Here is an 18,288-nt window from a genome sequence, read left to right as displayed (position 1 = left end):
GCATGTTTGTATTAAGTGCCTGAAACTATTGCTATTTTAGGAGGCCTTGCTCTATTGTCAAAGCGAAAAAGCTGAAGTTCTTTCACTTTATCATGTAGTGAAACCACCTATTGACTCAGGACGCTGCAGTCTTGCTGAAAACCAGCCCAAATACTTGAGATGTGCCTAGCCTCCTTGTTCTGCTGTACTGCCTTGCACACAATACCCCTACTAGCAAGACAGTGAGTAGGGTCCTTCAGCCCACTTCAGCAGAACTGAAGGCACAGTCCTGTTCTGCAAAGGCTGTGCAGAGCATGGTAGCTGGCAGCACGATGAGGCCTTTCCCCTCAAACCCTCAAATTTGCATGGACACATCCCTCAGTTGTCTGTCTTGCCAGCATGCTTTGCTTTTTGCCTCCCTCCTTCTTCTTTGGTATGCTAGGCAGACATCTTCTTTTCCCAAACAGTCTTCTGTTGTTTCATTACAAAGTCTTTATTTTAGTTTGTGCTGGTGCAATGTCCTTCAGCAGCACTTGTGGATAGATACTTTGCGAGGCAGAAGATCTGAGGAGGAGGAAAGATCTGAATGGTGAAAGTTTTGTCTCCATATAGCCTCAGTCTCTCAGCTGTCAGAGGCAGAGATATGAGTGTGATAAACTCATACGCAGTCAGTGGGCTTTGTCTTCTTAACATGCCTTCTCTTGTGAAATTATGCAGTGCATTGTAGTTTTTTCTATTTCCCTCTTCAAAGATTGTTAGTGTGTCAAAATCAACAAATACAGATCAAATGTTAATAGTAGGCAAGACACATATATGTTTCCTATGCTTTGTAATTCTGTTGTGTTATTTTGAAATTTGTTGTGAACACAGTTTAAGTTTGAATAGTACTATTATTCAAATTTTATGGATCTTTCATCACACTCCTATGACTGTGCTCTGACTAAATATCATATTTTGTGTCCCAGATCTTCAGTACTATCAGTGTGATGATCTTCAGCACTCCATGATCTAAGCAGCAAATGTTATCTTTGAGCTCCTTATCAGACTTCTCTCTCTCTTACTCATCATGTAATTAAATCATAGGTTACCCTCAGCCCAGTACCACCCACAAGTCCCCCACATCCTGACTATCTACTGGATCTTATTCCACAGCACCAGTCTTTTTGTCAAGCCACGTTTTCCATTCGCTCTGTAAGACCATGCAATATTTCAAGATAGGTACACGTAGAAAAATCCCGATAATTCCTCTATTTTAATTAGCATGGGAAATACACCAGTCCAAGTGAAATTTCTCATATTTTCTTCTCTTGTGTTTCTTATATTTTTTTGAGCAGCTGGAGGATATCCCTCCTATTCCACACTGCTTTTTTTCCTTCCTTCATTGCAAATGTCCAAATACCTGATTCCTTCTCTGCTTCTCCAGTCACAAATAATTTGATTGAAGCATTTCACTGCTGGAAGAGCAGCTTTTCCCTTTCCTACCTTATGCCCATCTTTCACACCCCCACGTGTATCCTTGCATTCATCTCTTTGGCCTTTCTGTTTTCAAAGGGCTGTAACAGACCTTTTTTCTTTGGCTTTGTCACTGAAGAAATGCTAATGATGTAGACCCCAATGCGTCACAGAGGAGCTTTCCCCCAAGCTTCAGCTATCCTATTGTTTTGTCTGACCAAGTCTATTCACAAGATAATAACATTTAATGAGTCCCTCTCTCTCTCTCCTTCCCACAGGCAGACTTGTAGACGCCACTCTAGCTCTTTAGCGTTAAGAGTAGGAAGCAGTCACTACAAAGGCATGTCTACATTGCAGGCAGAGCTGGGATTGCACCACATGAAGACACACTTGGGTTACCTATTCTGCCAGCGCCAGGACACCGCGTGCTCTCCCTGCGCTAAGCTACAGCCTCCCCCAACTCCATTTCCCCTCCCAGCTGGGTTCCCACATGTGTATTCCCACAAATGTATATCCAGCAGACCTCCCGCTGAATTGTAAGTATTTTGAAAGGCAGACAGGTACCCAAAACACGCAAGCAATTTTTATAATCCGTCTGGAAACTTTGTAGGGATTGAGGAAGTTTCTATTTGGTCTCCTGACAACCCAGGTTTATGCGGTGCATGGTAAGAAATACTATGTTACAGGAAAGAATTTTCTGAAAAAAGAAGCTTTTAACTATCTTATACTAGTAGTATCATCCCAACAAAAGCACTAAAATGGCCTTAGCAGGCCAATATAGCTATATTCTTTCAAGAACTATTGATGTCATAGTATAAACAGGTGTGTATTTATTGAGCAGCAAAAGGGAATATATTTGTACTGGGATGCTCCCATCACACACAGGCACCCCTGGGCATCCTCTGTACTTACAGCCTTGTTTAGAAGTGCTCTCCTGTCACAATTAACACCTGTAAAATGTAACGAGTTATCTATTTTCAGTAAGATTTGTCTGTCTGGGTCTTCCATGTTACACCATCTCCTTCTTTGCACCATGGACATAAATATTCTTGCAAGGAAGCAAGAGTGTCCTGGCTGGACTCTTGACTCTCCTGTCTCAGGAGAGCCCTCATTTTTAGCTCATGTCATGGGTTTTTCACCTCAGCTGCTGAATGATGAGCAGCTGCCTTCCCCTGTTTTTACTTTCCTCTGCTTCTACACCTGGACAAGATTCCCGAAGGAGCACTTCTTTCCTAGTTGTAGAGACAAGAGGGCTTTTCCAAACAGCTGTTCCCCCTGCATGAGTCTTCCCCTTGCTCTGCAGGGGTGAGGGGGATGCACTACAGCATGCCATTCTGCTTACTGTGTTTCCTAATGGACTTTCAATTATGCAGATGTTTTAAAAATCCCTTTGCTTTCTATGTGAGCAATCACTGTTGCATTTCATATTGCACCTCTCTGCTGTGTGTGGAGAAGTATTTGTGGATTAGCAGGATCCATACTTTAAAAATTATATGTATAAAGAATACGGGAACTTGAATAAATATGAAAGCACTGCTGTTTTTTGGCAACTGTGAGGATGTTCTGCAGCTGCAAGTTGCAGTTTGGGAAATTTGTCCTGAATTTTGAAGGCTGAAGGTTAAGTTAGCCAAATCTTGCTTTTTCAGTCTGGATCCCACTGCACTGAGTGCCAGTTGGTTATTTCTTTCATATCAACCAGATAGAGTTTATATATATTCTCTTACATATCAGACTTGCATGGCAATTTTAATAAAGATTTTTTAAATCTTTATCAGGGATTATTTTAGTTCAAGGTCTTGGCTAGTAAAGTATCCAAAGTAAAAGCTATTATCTTTATTGTTGATACTGTTCATAATATTAATATTGAGCTGCTAAAGTTGCTGTCTTGCTGAACACCAGCTCTTCTGTTGCACTTTATGATCCCAAATTTCCTTGCTAATAAACTATGACTCCTTAATGTATTTAGCACATTAGCTACAATCTTAGCAAATGCTAATCCATCTGTCCTTTGCGTAGGGTGAAAATAGGCTGACAATGCACAGAGGGCGCCTACAGCAACTTGTTCTGCAATGAACTCAGATGTACTAGTGTGACTCAGTGCCTGTTGCTGCCTTCAAAAATAATTGTCCAAAATAGCTGACTCAAGAAGCCCATAAAACTCTCCCCATACAAAGAGCTTACCTATGCCATTTGATGACTTGTTTTGGCTGGTTTGTGCCATTGTCATACTATTCCTGCCCATAGGACACCATCCACTCCCTCACTGAAAGCACTGAAAACTTTGCAGTTGGCTTCAGCGGTGTGTGGAGCCTGTGATTATCCCCCTACAGATCTGAGTCCCTAAGAACAGCCCTCCTCCCACCATTGTTTTTGTTAGTGGCTGGGCACCTCCAACTGCATTTTCAGGGATGGAGTTCCCAACTCTCCACTCACTGGACTATGAGTCTCTGGAGCAATAATGTTATGAATGCGTGGGTTGAAAGCTGTGTGGGATGCTTAAAGGGAGTGTCAAGGGGCACTGTCACATGAAAGTGAAACCTTCTTGACTGCATAGCTCTTCAGCCACACTCAGCTGGGATTATCTCTCTTTCTATTAAAGAAAAAGTGATGAGCATAATTTAAGCAACATCTTCTGAGACAATCTAATATTTGGAAGCAACAAGGAACAAGCTTGATGCTGAAACGAGACCACTGCTCATGCCAAGCAATGATGAGCTCTGTGCTGCTGTGTGTCAGGTCACATCCATGAAAAGGACACAGATGTGATTCTTCATGGGATGTGTGTCACAGATTCAGGGTGAAATGGTTCACACAGCTGACTCCATGTTCCTGTGAACGTGTCTCTTCCATGCTGATCTGAGAGGAAAGCTCATGAACTTTGATCAAGGAAGCAGAATTAGCAAGCAGGGCAATAAATTTCAGAGAAAAAAACTGTTGTATAAAAGAGAAACAAAAAAGGAAGAATGTTTGGGTAGGCATTTGGGAGAAAAATAAAAAACATTAAAACATGGAAATTATTTTTGGATACATATATTATCTCAGCATAATTTCAGTCACCAACTCCTGCTCTGGTCTACCCACTGTAACCTCTTCTGTCATCTTAATTTTCTCTTGTTCTAGTTTCTCTCTTCAGTTCACACAAATAAGCTTTTATTGATAACAGGTTTTCTTTAAAATTAAATTATTAACCATGTTTTTCAATTCATTCACGTCTCTACTAGTTATATCACCATGTCCTTTTTGTGTCTAGGACATACAAGTTTTAAACTTTCATCCCTCTGCAAATTTTTTATCCATCTTCTTCACATTTTGTCCTCAGCATTTCCTGACCTTCCATAACTTCCTTATAATTCTATTAAAAAGAAGTGTCCTGCCCAGTAAGCCTAATATTGACTTATGTAAGATTTGCTTATTTTTCTCTTATTTAAAATGTGTCCAGAGACTGTGTAAAGGAGAGAAGAAATTTTGCCTGAAAGGAAAATCTAGGAAAATAAATGAAAAATATACATCATATTAATTAAAATTGAGGAGCTGATAAATACAAATTTTCTTTTCAAAATTTTCTTTAAAATTAATCTTTAATGCTGTAATTTAAAAATACATTATTACAGTACAAAAATATCTCCCAAAAAATAGCGTGTATTGTATGTTTCAAAAGGTGGTTTATTTTCTTTAGAATTCCTCTTCATTAATGGTATAAAAGTTGAAAAGGGCTGCTTTGGATTACAAGGAACAAAAGCTTTGAAATCATAGTACAAACTACAAATGTCCTTCCTCTGTAGAGCTTTAAATAAAATAATCTACAATTTATGGTAGACATAAAAATGCTTTCAAAAGTCCAGGATAAAATAATTATATGGACATGTTGGAGATAATTGTATTTCACAACTCTTTGGGATGGATGGCTAAGGTATTACAAGAATAAGAATAATCTGATTTTCTTACAGGTACAAGCAGGTTAGGCATGCAATCCAAGAGTTTTGTGAAGAATTCCAGCCAATTTCCAATTGCAAATATAGGAAAATCTCATTATTTGAATTTTTTTTTCCAACTCAAAGCAATCATATTCTAAATCTTTCTTCTCAGTATGCCAAATCTATGCACTCTTGAAAATTTTTTACCACTGTGTACTAACATCAAAGGATAATACAAAATTATATGTAACATATGCCTTGAAAAACATGTCAGTATTGCATTTTAAATACAAAAATATAACTTGATTCTACTGTGGATGTTACTAAAATCTTCTACATAAGGACAAAATTGTACCTTATTTTAAGTTGTATTCCACACCCATTTCTGTAACCACTGAAAATAGGCTTGTGTGAATTCTTTAACAAACCAATTTTTTCCTAAGTAAAGCTAGAGTTACAGAATCAGGTCATATTTCAGTAAAAGAAAAGTGTTCTGACATTACTCATGGGCCACATTTTTAAGGCAAACAGAGAGGGTATTATCTCTTCCATGATACATTTGAGTAGTTGCTTCTAAAAGTTTCCAGCTTTGAAATCTGAAGAATTTCCAGCCATGAAGAGCAAATACATTGTCCTGCTCCTTCTGTCATCTATAACCGTGCACTAGTGAGAATAAAATCTTCTCAAACTATTGAATACTTGAAATTGAACTTTCTAAAATAATTGCATGGATTTCCATGTGATAGGTGCAAGAAATAAAGAATCAGAATTTACCAAATACAGACTAACTCTTGCTATGATTTACATAAATGTTTTAAGTTAGATTTTTTTTTTCCTACTAAAATTTTCTCTATCAGGTGTGCCAAGGAGTTAATTTCATCCAGATATGCTTTTATCTGATTCAATGACAATATTGTGAGCTAGAATATTTAGCCCAGGAAAAAGTATATATTCCTACTTTTAAAAAACCCACACAAAACAAAAAGCCCCCCACCAAAATCACCAAAAGCAACTAATGCATTTGAAACTAGTGGTTGCACATTCTTTGAGGTTAATATACTGACAGCAGAGAAAAAAGATCTAAATCCAATGGCAACAATAAATTAAACAGATGAGAAAGTCACATATTAATCTAATTACTGTAAAAGAATCATGAAACAGTGGAGCATCAGATGTAAGGCTGAAGTTTTCCTTTATCCCATAAAAAGTGATACCAGATAAGAGGTGGGGTAGTGCAGGCACTTTTGAACAAACTGCATCCAGATGTGCACATGGGCCTGATCCAAGGTGCCCTAGACTGACAGGAAGACACTGATTTCAGCACTGTTCAGAGCTGGCTTTCAGAAGATTGGTTTCTCAGCCAAGTGCCACATCACCAGGTCATTCCTGCACAACTGCTCTTCTGACAAACTGTCCTTAGACTCTAATATGGTGCTTCTGGTCAGTTGTGTCACAGAACTCCTGGAAAGGGACAGAAAAAGAGACAGAACACAAGGAATAAAGTAGACATTTAGATGAAGCTTCATTAAAGACAGAGAATGAGAGAGAGAATGAGAGAGAGAATGAGAGAGAGAGAGAGAGCGAGCAACTGGGAGAGATCAGACAGAGGCATTTGCCAGGTTCTGTGAGCAAATGATATCAGGCATTTATGGAGGCTAAAACATTAAGAACCAAATTTCTTCTAACCTTGAAAGAACCCACTAAGGGCTCTGAAGTGGAGTGAAAGGAAGGGCAATCTGTCTGGTTTGCCTGCTGCATGTCTTGAACTAAAACCACAGCACTTCAGTAGTGCTGCAGAATAAACATAAGCATCTCTTGCATTACCTTGGAAGGGACCATGAGCTAACCTTCCAAATATTTCTAAAAAAGCCGTATACCTTCACTGATCTGGACAGAAAATATCCATGCCAACAAATGGAACACATAGGTTTCTGCTCAGGCTTTCAGCTTCTGATGAAATCTAAATATGAAACTAACCAAAAAGTTGTGGCCAACTCTGTTTTGGTGATAAATAGCCAAACTCAATTGAAATTCATAGAGCTGAACTCCAAAATACAGTATATAGTTTTTCACATATGGTTCTATGCTTTTATGTGCTTGCACTCACCCTGACATTTCTACACTAATGTCACATTTTCTGATTTTCCAGCATAGATAATTATGCAGGCATTTTAATTAAGGCAAGACATTTTATTTTCAGTGACAGATCAATATGCCCAGAAGAAGATCTACTGCCCAGTAGAGGGTGCTACTTGATTTTAGGAATAAAACTTATAAATAAACTTTAAGAATAATATTTCCATGTGATTATGCAAATCATGAGGGCATCAAGTCCTTCTGACAGCAGCACTTAAGAAACAGAAAGGTGGCGTATTTTTTGCTAGAATGCTTGTTTCAGATGGTAGTTCAAAGTCCAGAGGAGTGATTTAAGTAAAACTTTGATTTAACGCTCTGACATCAGTCTAAATGGCACTAAATACTACTGCTCAGAAATAAACATTATGTACACAACCAATGCTCTTGGTTTGCTGGGCTGGATTTCTCATTTTATATTCTCTCTACTAAAGATGGCAGCAGGTTTTTACTCCTGGGCAGAATTTTTAGCTCTTTACCTTTTACCAGACCAAACCAACCTGCTTAGAATTTCAGAAGTTTGTTATTCTGGCAAAGCAGAAGTTTAATGGAAAGTTTGAAGTCAATTCAACAAGATGTCTGGGAGACAGGAGGGCTCAAAAAAGGAAACAGTTTCACCTCTTGAAAGTTTTCCTAACTTTTTTTTGGCTCATAGAAACTACAAAATGTGTTGGCTGAGGAACTTGAAATTTTGTTTTAATCTTTTGTAGACGGTGATTCCTCTTTCATTTGGCTTCTTTTGGGGTGCTTCAGGGAGCAATTATTTAATCATTAAAAGACATTTATTCAAACTTTTAGGGTTCTTAAATCCACATGACTGCTTGTATAGGGCTTATGAGGTCTACAGTAGGGAAATGCAGCTTTCCCAGACTGCACAGACTGTTCCACAGGTAATTCTTGTGATCAGGGCAGGGCAAACTTCCTTTCAGAATAGGCTTTAGTAGGTTTCAGCTCCCCCTATGAGAAGATCTGACGGGTTCCACCCAGAGTACCATCAGGTCTTCTGAGACCTGCTGGAGGCAAAGGCCATTCCCACAAAGGTGTTTTGCTTCCTTTTTGTCCCTACATCTGCTTAGGGTTCTCATTCTTGCGCCTCTTATCTGTGCATACATCTCCTGGCAGAATTTGAGGGAGAAGAAATACTCTACCACAAATCTAAACTGGTTCTGTAAGCTCTGCCACACCCAGTGTATGGCCAGAGGCAGACCTGTATATAAAGACTTTCCCCATTGACATCTAGGAAAAAATCCACTTTTGTGTTCTCACCGAGTGGTAAAATGTCCTGTACTGGCCCTGAAGAGCATATCTTTAGGTATAGTTAACAGTTTTTCAGTAGTGAGCAAAACTTTCCATAATGAGAATTGAAGGAGATTTGAACACTCACAATTTGTGATTTGTTATTCCTAATTGGCCCAAAGTCTAAGGACTGAAGCAATTTGCTGACATCATTTTTCACAGAATACTATTAAGTAAAAGATGAGGTTCCGTAATGATTTATGAACTGAATAGGGTCAGAATTAGCGCCATGATGAAGATCCTGTTCCATTTTTTGAGATATTTGTGCTGCTTCCAGCTTCTTGGATTTACCATAAATTATATAATTTTCAATCCAAAAAATACAGACATAAGGAGTTAGAATCGAAACATGTAAGTCAGAAAGAATCTGTGGAAGTTTGGGAAACTTGAAACCAAGCTGTTAGAAAGGAATGAAGGAGGTATGCAAAAAGTATCAAATAGTTAATATTACACCTACAGGCAGAATTATTCTCCAAAGTACAGAATATTTTCTGAACGTAACTTAATGTTGTTGAAATGTTGACTAGAATGTGTAAAGCTAGTCCTGAGACAGCCACTGCATTATGTGTGAGCTGTCCTCCTGTCACCAAACTCTCTTTTTTCCCATTCCATCTTTTCTCCTGTCTCCCTATCCCAAACTACCCCAAATTTTACTGTAGTAAACTGGAAAATAAATTAAGGAAGTCTGGTATGTTTGCAGGTACAGGTCCCAAGTTTTATTTGTCAATAAGAGACCTAGCAGAAGTAAAAAATAGGAACCTAAAAGATGATAAACTGAGTTTGCATTGGTTGAAATAATGACATTCTGGTGACTTCAAAGAGATACAGACTTGGTTGGGAGCAATGGCAGAGAACTAGCAGCTATCTCAAAAGCATGGAAGAAGTGAAAAAAAGAAATAACATCTAAAAACTATAGAGAAAAGGACTTCCAAAAAGGTTGCTTCTGGAGGGCAAAGGGAATAGAGAACAAAATTATTTTCAATGAAAATCCTCATTACATTTAAAAAATTGTTATGATTTCTAAGTATGCAGCCTGTTTACAAAGACTTTATAAGCTTCACTTTGCTAATCTCTTCCACAGGAGGAAAGTCTGCACTGGATGATTTTCAACTCATCTATTTCTTCCCTTCCACCAAGCAAAGGGATTGAAAAAGCACTGATAAACAGAAGAACAGAAATGGAAAATAGAACAGAAAAGATCTGTGCTAGGACACCTCAGGGTCAATCCTGAATGTTGTCCCTCTTTAAATGCTTTCTAAGAAAGCTATTTTTCATCCTGCAAATAATTATGAGGACCTGTCATCCATCACCTAAAGGAAATTTCTTCATTAAAATCCATTTGTCGTGTAATTTCTCTGTTTGCAAATATGTGTTGGCTTTTTTTTTCATGAAACAAGTCCATCACCTTTCACATACTTGAAAGAGAGACTCCAACAAGGAGTGCTTCAGGTTCATTATTTGGCTTAGTTATTTGCCAGATGTTAAGTGAGGCTGTGTTTTGGCTGGCCTGTATGCTCTAATGTAATATTAAACCAACTAAAACATTAAATGGGGTCCAAGTGCAGACCTGCAGTTAAGAGAAGCATTTAATGAAAAAGGAAAGTTCCTGAAATTTAATCTTCGGTCTTGATATAATCTAAATTATTCAGGCTAACAACATAAATTAAAATCAATATACTGTTAAAAATATGACAAAAATCTGCTGGTTTTCAATCCAAATAATCTCCACCAACACTCACCCTATTTTACCTTCAGGATAACATTGTAATGTCTGGAAGGGCTAGTTGTAAGGGACTGTGACCTCTGCTTCCAATTCTCCTCCTGAGAATTGCAGGCTATCTGTCTGCAGACCTGTTTTCTATGTGTTGCATTTTATAATCCTATCAAGAAATTTATTCCACCACACATCCTTAAATGGCAACTTCATTGTTTCTGGCTGGCAGTTCACGACAGTATCTGGACTATTAACTCATCCACAAAGGCCAATTGGCAAGTTAGCGACTGGTATGGTTAAAAAATGATTGAAAACTCTGTAAAATGACAAGTATTTGGTAATTGATTAATTTTTTTCTCTATATGCCGGAAGATGATTTTCGAGGGTTGTTAACATTTATCATTGCAACTCCAAAGTCTTCTTGCAAGACTAATTGTTCTCTTCCACTGCTATACTTACAAAAATGTAAATTACATGGTTTTATTGCTTTATTTATTCACCTGGTACATAGAATAGACATCACAAAACACTAGGAATGAAATATGTATTAAAATGTTATAAAACACATAAGAAAGCTAAATGAAAAAATCTAATTGCTGGCGTCACCTGGTGACAGATATCTCTGACATAAAGTCTTCTCTTTTTTGGATTATGTGCTTTTAGTACCATCCCACAGCCAATACTAAAGCAGTAAGATAATTTTGTGGGATTTTTTTTATTTTGTTGTTTTCTGTTTGCAACACTGTGTCCCTGTAGTTCCACAAAAGACATCTTTTGATCTGGTGTTTTTTTGGAAGGCCCTTCTTGACATCAATGAGTTTCATATCAGGCCTCAGTTCTGTACCAGATAAAACTCTCCCAGCAGGATTTTTCTGCCATCCATCATAGGCCAATTAGGAGGAACCAGGTGGTTATCTGAATCTTGAGGTGCACAAGTAATTGTCAAAATTACTTCTGGCTTGTGTATAGGAAGGATACAAAATTATCCATTTAACTGTTTGGAAACTGTCTAACCCTCTCAGCTACACCTCAAATAGTAATTGTTTAGTTTCTTGGAGTCACTCTGGGATTATATATATTCTCCACTTGCAATTCATCATTCATGACCAGTCACCCACTGGTGAGTAGCACAGCCATATTCAATTAATTCTGGTATAAATTTGAAATCACATCACAGCAAGACAGCATTAATTTCTATCTTCTTTTCTATCTTCCTCTGCATAATAATAAATAGAAAAATGAATAGGATGGTAACCAGGAGTTCATGTACAAATAGATATAAAAGATACAAAAAAGAAAGATGCATGAATGGCCTAGAAAATACAAAAGTAGATAAAAAAATACTTCTTGGTGTATAGGAAAAAATAGGTACAACTTATATACAACCTGCCTGTATTTGTCCTCAGCCATATATTTATGAATGATTGTACTGACTGTCAGAACTTAACAAGAGGAACAAAATAGTGTAAAATAATATTTATTTGAAACAATATTGAACCTCTTCTTAGTGCAAAGTAACAGAAACATCCTGATGAATGATTTTGAGAGACACATTTTGTTTAAAAGGTGCCTTCAGCAGTTTGAAATTCAGGAAAGAGAAAGCTCAGACCTGTCCAGGTTTGTAGCATTTTGCCTGAGCACCTCCACAGATAATGAGTGAAGCAAAGCCTTGTGAAAGTTGTGGTTGAAATAGATGTTCATAGCAGAAATAAAATACACAAAATTTATTACTTGCATTTCAAATCAGCCATAAAAACCAAGCTTATTAATTATTACAAACATGACTATCCTAATATACCTCTAACTGTAATCAGATTCAGGTCATTTGATACAAACTTTTCTAATTTGGCAACAAACTGTTTGCTTGGAAATCAAACAATGGTAACTGGAAATTACTCTAGGTTTAAGCAAACATGTTCCCAGTTTAATCCTTCATTTGCTGTGGTTATCTCTTATTTGCCTTCCACAGGAAAATGCAGATTGCTTTGTCATCAGTAGCTGTCCTCCTGCTGCCTCCTCACCCCTTCCCTCCTGTTGCTTCCACTTCAGTGGTGTCAAGCTTGGGGAAACAGACCATCCTTGACTTCCTTGACGTAGCAATGTGAGAAACCTTTCAAAACTCATGCTCTAAATAGGAAATTATTAAATGAATATAAAAATTATTCAGCAAAGAAGGCTTTGATTTCCATTTATTATTTTATTTGACTTAAATGTAGACATGTATACAGAAGAACATTAAAAGACTTTTCATATATCCCCAAGGCCACAGAGATACAAGAGTTTGCTGTCTAGACTCCTCATTACTTTTCCTCTCTTGCTTTTCAATTAAGTGCATGCCAGCAATGGCCTGGAAGTAAATCACACCCCTGAATTTTGCCGGAGTACTCTCCTTTGCTTCCCAAGAGAGCCTCACTCTTGCTAGATCTCCCTCCCTCCTAGAATCTGTACTCCTGGGATCCCAGCTTTCAACTCAGACAAAAAAGACCTCTCCTGAATACCGTACAAAATGGGAACCTTCTATTCTAGACTAGCATGCTCTTTGTAGAAGTGCTAACTGTGTTGCCCAACCCTGTGGGCCTTGATCAAAATCCAGGTGACACAGTTCCTGGATGTACTCTAATCATTAGGCCATTGCTCAAGAGGTAGGTATCAACCAGTTTCTTCAGGGAAGGTGCCTACAGATAGTAAATTCAAATCCACCCAGAAGAGCTGGATGGACATGAAGAGCTGGACATGAAAATTAAGAATGTTTTGTTGATAATTCTCAAATGTAGCTAAGTGGGAAATAGTAATTTAAGTATCTCAGGTGGGCAGCCTTTCTACTGAACATGTACACTTTCAGTGAGCTACTTGTGTTGGGGAGCTTTCCTCAGAAAGTAACATGTGCCATCTCAATTATTTTGATGCATAAGAACATGAGAGTGATCTGACTGGGTCACACCTCAGCTCAGAGTCCTATTATCAAAAAGTCAAGAAGTGTATGCCTATGGAAGTTTGTAAGTGATTCCACTGAAGAATACTCATCCATCATGCAACCATTTGTGCCTCACTGACTTTTTGCTCTGGTTGTCTGGCATATACAATAACTCTCAATGGACTTTTCTTATATGAATTTGTGTAGTTGACTTTGGAAATCATGCAAACTTTCAGCATCTGAAACAAGCTGTGATAAGGAGATTCAGAGCTTAACTATATATTGACACAGATGGATTAGGGACAGCTTGTTTGAACCTCTCTTCTAGAACTGAATTACCCTGGGAATTTCAGTCTTATTTACAGTTACCTCTTGGTCCCTTAAAGTAAAATAAAAGCTGGTGGCTTTATTCAGCCAGGTGGCTGAATAAAACCTGAAAGTAAATACCTGCCAGTACCACTGAAAAATTTGCTATCATTATATTTAAGGTGTTTTTCTGGGGTGACATTGTGGTAATCTGTTAAGACTGAACTATTAAAATGGGGCCTCTTATTAGGCCTGTTCACCTCTGCCTTTAGCAGGTTATTTGTTCCTTCATATTTAGTGTATTTTCCTCTGCTACTACTTTCACTTCTTTTTTCTTTTTTCATGAAGAGAAATATCATGCATTAATAAAAAGCACAACAGGAAGAACGAGACATTTACATATTAAAAAAAATCCAATCAGACTAAGCTGAATTAAGGTTTTAGGACATTAAAATACAGTTTCCCTTCTTATGGAGAAATAAAAATTCTGTTCATATCTTGGAGAAGAAGCAGTGAGGAAAGTTATTAAATATCACATCTTTTGATAGAGGAATAGATGCAGAATTTTTGCTGGTAGCAGTTGAGATGTTTAGATCTTTAATTCATATTGAACAATGGGAAAACAAAAGATGGAAAAAATATTATTTATGCTGCAAATATTTTGGTTTTGCTTTTTTTATCTGCATGCAAACCATCTATTTTGTTTGACACAGGTCATTTTCTTGTCATTGTACAGGCCATTCCCACTGTGGTATTACAGATAGGCAAAACAGATAAACAGAAGAAGCAAATAAATAGTGTTCAGTGTAATGAATGCAATTTATAATTAATATGGACAGAGGAAAGATTTGAAGACGAGGCTTAGAAAAATTACAAGTCCTGATGTTCAACTTGTTTCTAACTTTGTCTGTGAACCACTGATAAAATAGAATGAGAAAAGTCTTTATAAAGTAAATGATATATTATTACACAAAATAATAGGAACATGCACTGCTGTAAGTATGAATTAGGCATCCTGTGGTTGACTTCTGCATCATATAAACATACTAGTCAGTCCAAAACTGAAAACAGAGACAGGAATTCAGTAATCAGTGTCCCTTGTCCAGCTATTAGTGACTCCCAAAATTCCTTGCAATAAAGTATCCATGTGGAACTATTCATGTAAGTAAAGCAAACTGTCAGAGCAGCCTATATATGATGAGTAATAATATATTTGCCAGAAATTGAGAGTATAAATACAAAAAGTACCATTAAAGGTCACTGAATTCAATTAGATTTTTCTATTGCATTTGTTGGCATTGAATCCTGATGGAAAAGGAAGACATGCTTAATATAATGTGTAAAATAATACATATGAGTACATGATTGTTAATCATGCTACCAGTACACTGCACCTTTTGAGTGAAGGCCTAAAACAGAATTTCTGTGATTGGATTTGGAAATTTTTGGGATGGGAAATTTGCTTCTAGAACATTATGGAATTTCAAAGATGCTTCAGTGCTGACAATTCCTCTTGCATAGTGTGGACACATGCTTAAGTACATGATTGTCCTGCTTACTAGTTTGGTGTGGTTTTCAGCAGCAGATTTTGGCATTCTTTACTAGAACATTAATCCATAAGTATTAATATAATCAATATAATTTATTTCCAAATTGATGCTGATCCAAAAATAACTTCATTCTGATGAAGTACCACTCTCTTCATTTACTCAGCTGGTCCCTTTCTGTATTAAGTTCTATAAGTCATTAACATATTTCAAAATTTATTAATGCCATCTAAGTAAAATTAAGTCAATAAATTGAGCAGTTCTTAGTTCTCTTGTTTATTACATCGGATCCTAGAACAGGCAGACAATTTCAGACATTTCTCTATTTTGTGCTCCTTAGTGCCTTGATTAAGATTGCTCTCAAGACTGACATTTCTCTAAAAGTATGTCTTGTTCTTATCAGTTTTTGTTGTAAATTTAATAATATTTTGATCAATTAAAAAGGCCAGTGAGACAGAGATAATTCATCCTGTGTATTTATTTCTCTGCTTAGGAGGTGGAACATATTGCCTTCCACAAATGATAGCTTCTGCAAAAGAAACATTTCTCTTTACCATACTTGTCTTACTGGTGCTTCTGCCTTTTCTCTTCTCTTACACCCAGGGAAAGGCAGCAATGGGAGGTGCAGTCCAGCCACAAGGATATATGGTGAAGCTTATTAGTAGGACTCCTAGTAGTTCTACAGCCCAAGGACAACCCAAACAACCTGTGGCTATCTACAGAGTTCCTTCATCGTTTGAGTTTGCTCATGGATCTTTCCTGATCCTGGAGAATCCAGCTGTTAGGATGCCCATCCTTCAAGTAATCTACTCCCAGGCAAATAATTCCTTGTTTTCAGAGGTTTAGAAAAGACCATGACCCTCGCTGAGTGCTAATGCATTATGATACTTGAGATCAGTGTGAAGTCTTTCACACTTTTATAGCACTGGCATGTTATTAAAAGATAATATGCAGCTCCAAAGCTTCCAATTCATGTATGTTGCTATTTTGTATATTTTTTAAAGACTATTCCAAAAACCAGTCATATGAATATAATGACTAGTTGACCTCACAAGAAATTTGGGTTGCTCTGAGGCAAAACATAGGGTATAATTTTAGAATAGAGGTTTTTGCTTTTTTTAATTTGTAAATGCTTAGCAGATTAAGGAAATTGACAAATTAATTAAATTTGTCAAACATACAGAGCTCTGAGTGTACAGTAATTACTCATGGCTACAGCATAGAGATCTTTGGAAAATAGTATGTTTGGTGTTTAATAACTCATTTTTCTAAGTTTTATTAGGAAATGTAGTAGGCACAAACAGAAATTAATCTACTTATATATATATTTTACACAGACTATGTTTTTGGTCAAAATAATATAACTTATTTTATGACAGAAGTAAAAATAACATTTATTCCCTTTCAATGTCTTGCTAAATTATCTAAATCTGAATTTGATGAATATGGCTGACCAGACTGACATACATTTAGTGACCCTGAACTAAAAAAAAAAAAAAAAAAAAAAAAAAAAAAATTCAATGCAGTTTTGCTGCTGTCGCAAAATTGCAGTGACATACTTCTGCTCACCAGCAGCCATGTAATGAAAAAAATACTCCTGAAATCCTAAACCTAACATTTTCCTGTTAGCCAGCATAAATGTTTTTAATGTAAAATCTGATCCCTTAATAAATTAGAATTTATGTAAAATCTGCAAAATGCTTTTGTAAGCAAGAACTAGTCCTGACAAAAAGCTTCTGTGTCTACGCTTATTGCATGTCTATTGTTTCCTCAATCAGGAGGAAAACTTTTCCAGGAAAGAGCCCTTAGCACCTTCAATGTAAAGTAGAAAGTAAAGGAACTAGTAAATTCAAGAAATATTTGCTTTTAATATTTGTGTGTCTTAGCCAGTCGCAGCTTGTTTCCGAATGATTAGCAGCAGTATTTTCCAGTGTGGTGCAGTAGACAGTGATTTTGCATTTTTTATCCAATGCACAGTCACAACTTCTGGGAAAACTTATTCTAGTGGTCTCTTAGGACTTTTATTTCTTGCATTAGATAGTGAAGGAAAATAATTCAGGTGTAGCATCTCAATATTACACTCTAATGGGGACATGCTTTAGGGGTGGAGTTGTCAATGTTAGGTTAATTGGTGTACTAGGAGAGCTTAGAGTTCTTTTCCAACTAAAACAATTATGTGATTCTAATAGTCTTTAGAATAGAAGACATTTCATCAGCAGCATTAGTGGGACTGTTTTCTTGAATAAAATCTTCTCCAGTTTCTGATAGATGAAGATTCAGGTGTGTGTTTCAATTGCTTTCAAATCCAGGTCTTTAAAAAAAATAAAATTGAGACAAAATGACCTAATTATGCACTGAGTGTATTTTAACATCAAAAAATCAACAGGCAGAAATTAGTTTAATCTGCCTGTACTGAAACAATGCAACAGCTAACTCCATTATATGCTGGTAAGCAATTTTGTGAACACAAGCCAGGTTGAACACGAGTCAATAAGCCTCGCTGAGCAGAAAATATGTTGCACTGAGGCTGCACTACATAAACCATATGTTGACATAACTTCTGTACGTGTATAGTTATCTTCAGTCTATTGGGACTATCACTTTCCCAACGCCTTTCTGAGGAAAGGCAAACTAGAGGGGATGGAGAACTGCACCATCGGATGGGGAATGTGCTATAAATAGCACTGGAGCAGTCAATCTGCTCAGCAAATTCACTTAGTGCTTGAGTGCTGCAAAGCCAGCTCTCCTCTTTCAGGGTGTCAGGTGGCTCCTGCTCAAGAACTGTGGTGCTTTTCAAGCAGGTTTCCCACTCTGGGACTGGCATGAATGTGACTGGAGTCTTCTCATGTCTGCCCTTTTGCAGTGACATAAACCCCCCCAGAGTCAAAGTCCCGAAGACCCACTTTTCAGTCCCAAAGAGACACTAGAGTAGCTTTAGGTTTTCTTCACACTGTCTCAGTCATGCAGCTTACTTAAAGTCTACACAGCAAGACATGCAGTTAGGGGTGAAGGGTAGAAAAACAGAATACCAAA

General features: G+C 37.2%; 2 long non-coding RNA genes across 2 annotated transcripts in view; both read left to right on the top strand.

Moving 5' to 3' along the window:
- Positions 1–13,808, top strand: part of LOC146767891 (uncharacterized) — a 52,827-nt gene extending 39,019 nt beyond the window's left edge. The window contains exon 3 of the long non-coding RNA XR_014953733.1: positions 9,856–13,808. This is a non-coding gene — a long non-coding RNA (uncharacterized LOC146767891). The remainder of the gene's footprint in view (positions 1–9,855) is intronic.
- Positions 1–18,288, top strand: part of LOC110479666 (uncharacterized) — a 181,990-nt gene that overhangs the window by 137,002 nt on the left and 26,700 nt on the right. The window lies entirely within an intron of this gene.

The sequence above is a fragment of the Lonchura striata genome, chromosome 3 (assembly GCF_050655825.1).
Source record: "Lonchura striata isolate lonStrDom1 chromosome 3, ASM5065582v1, whole genome shotgun sequence".
Lineage (NCBI taxonomy): Eukaryota > Metazoa > Chordata > Aves > Passeriformes > Estrildidae > Lonchura > Lonchura striata.
This window is presented reverse-complemented; position numbering and strand designations above follow the sequence as displayed.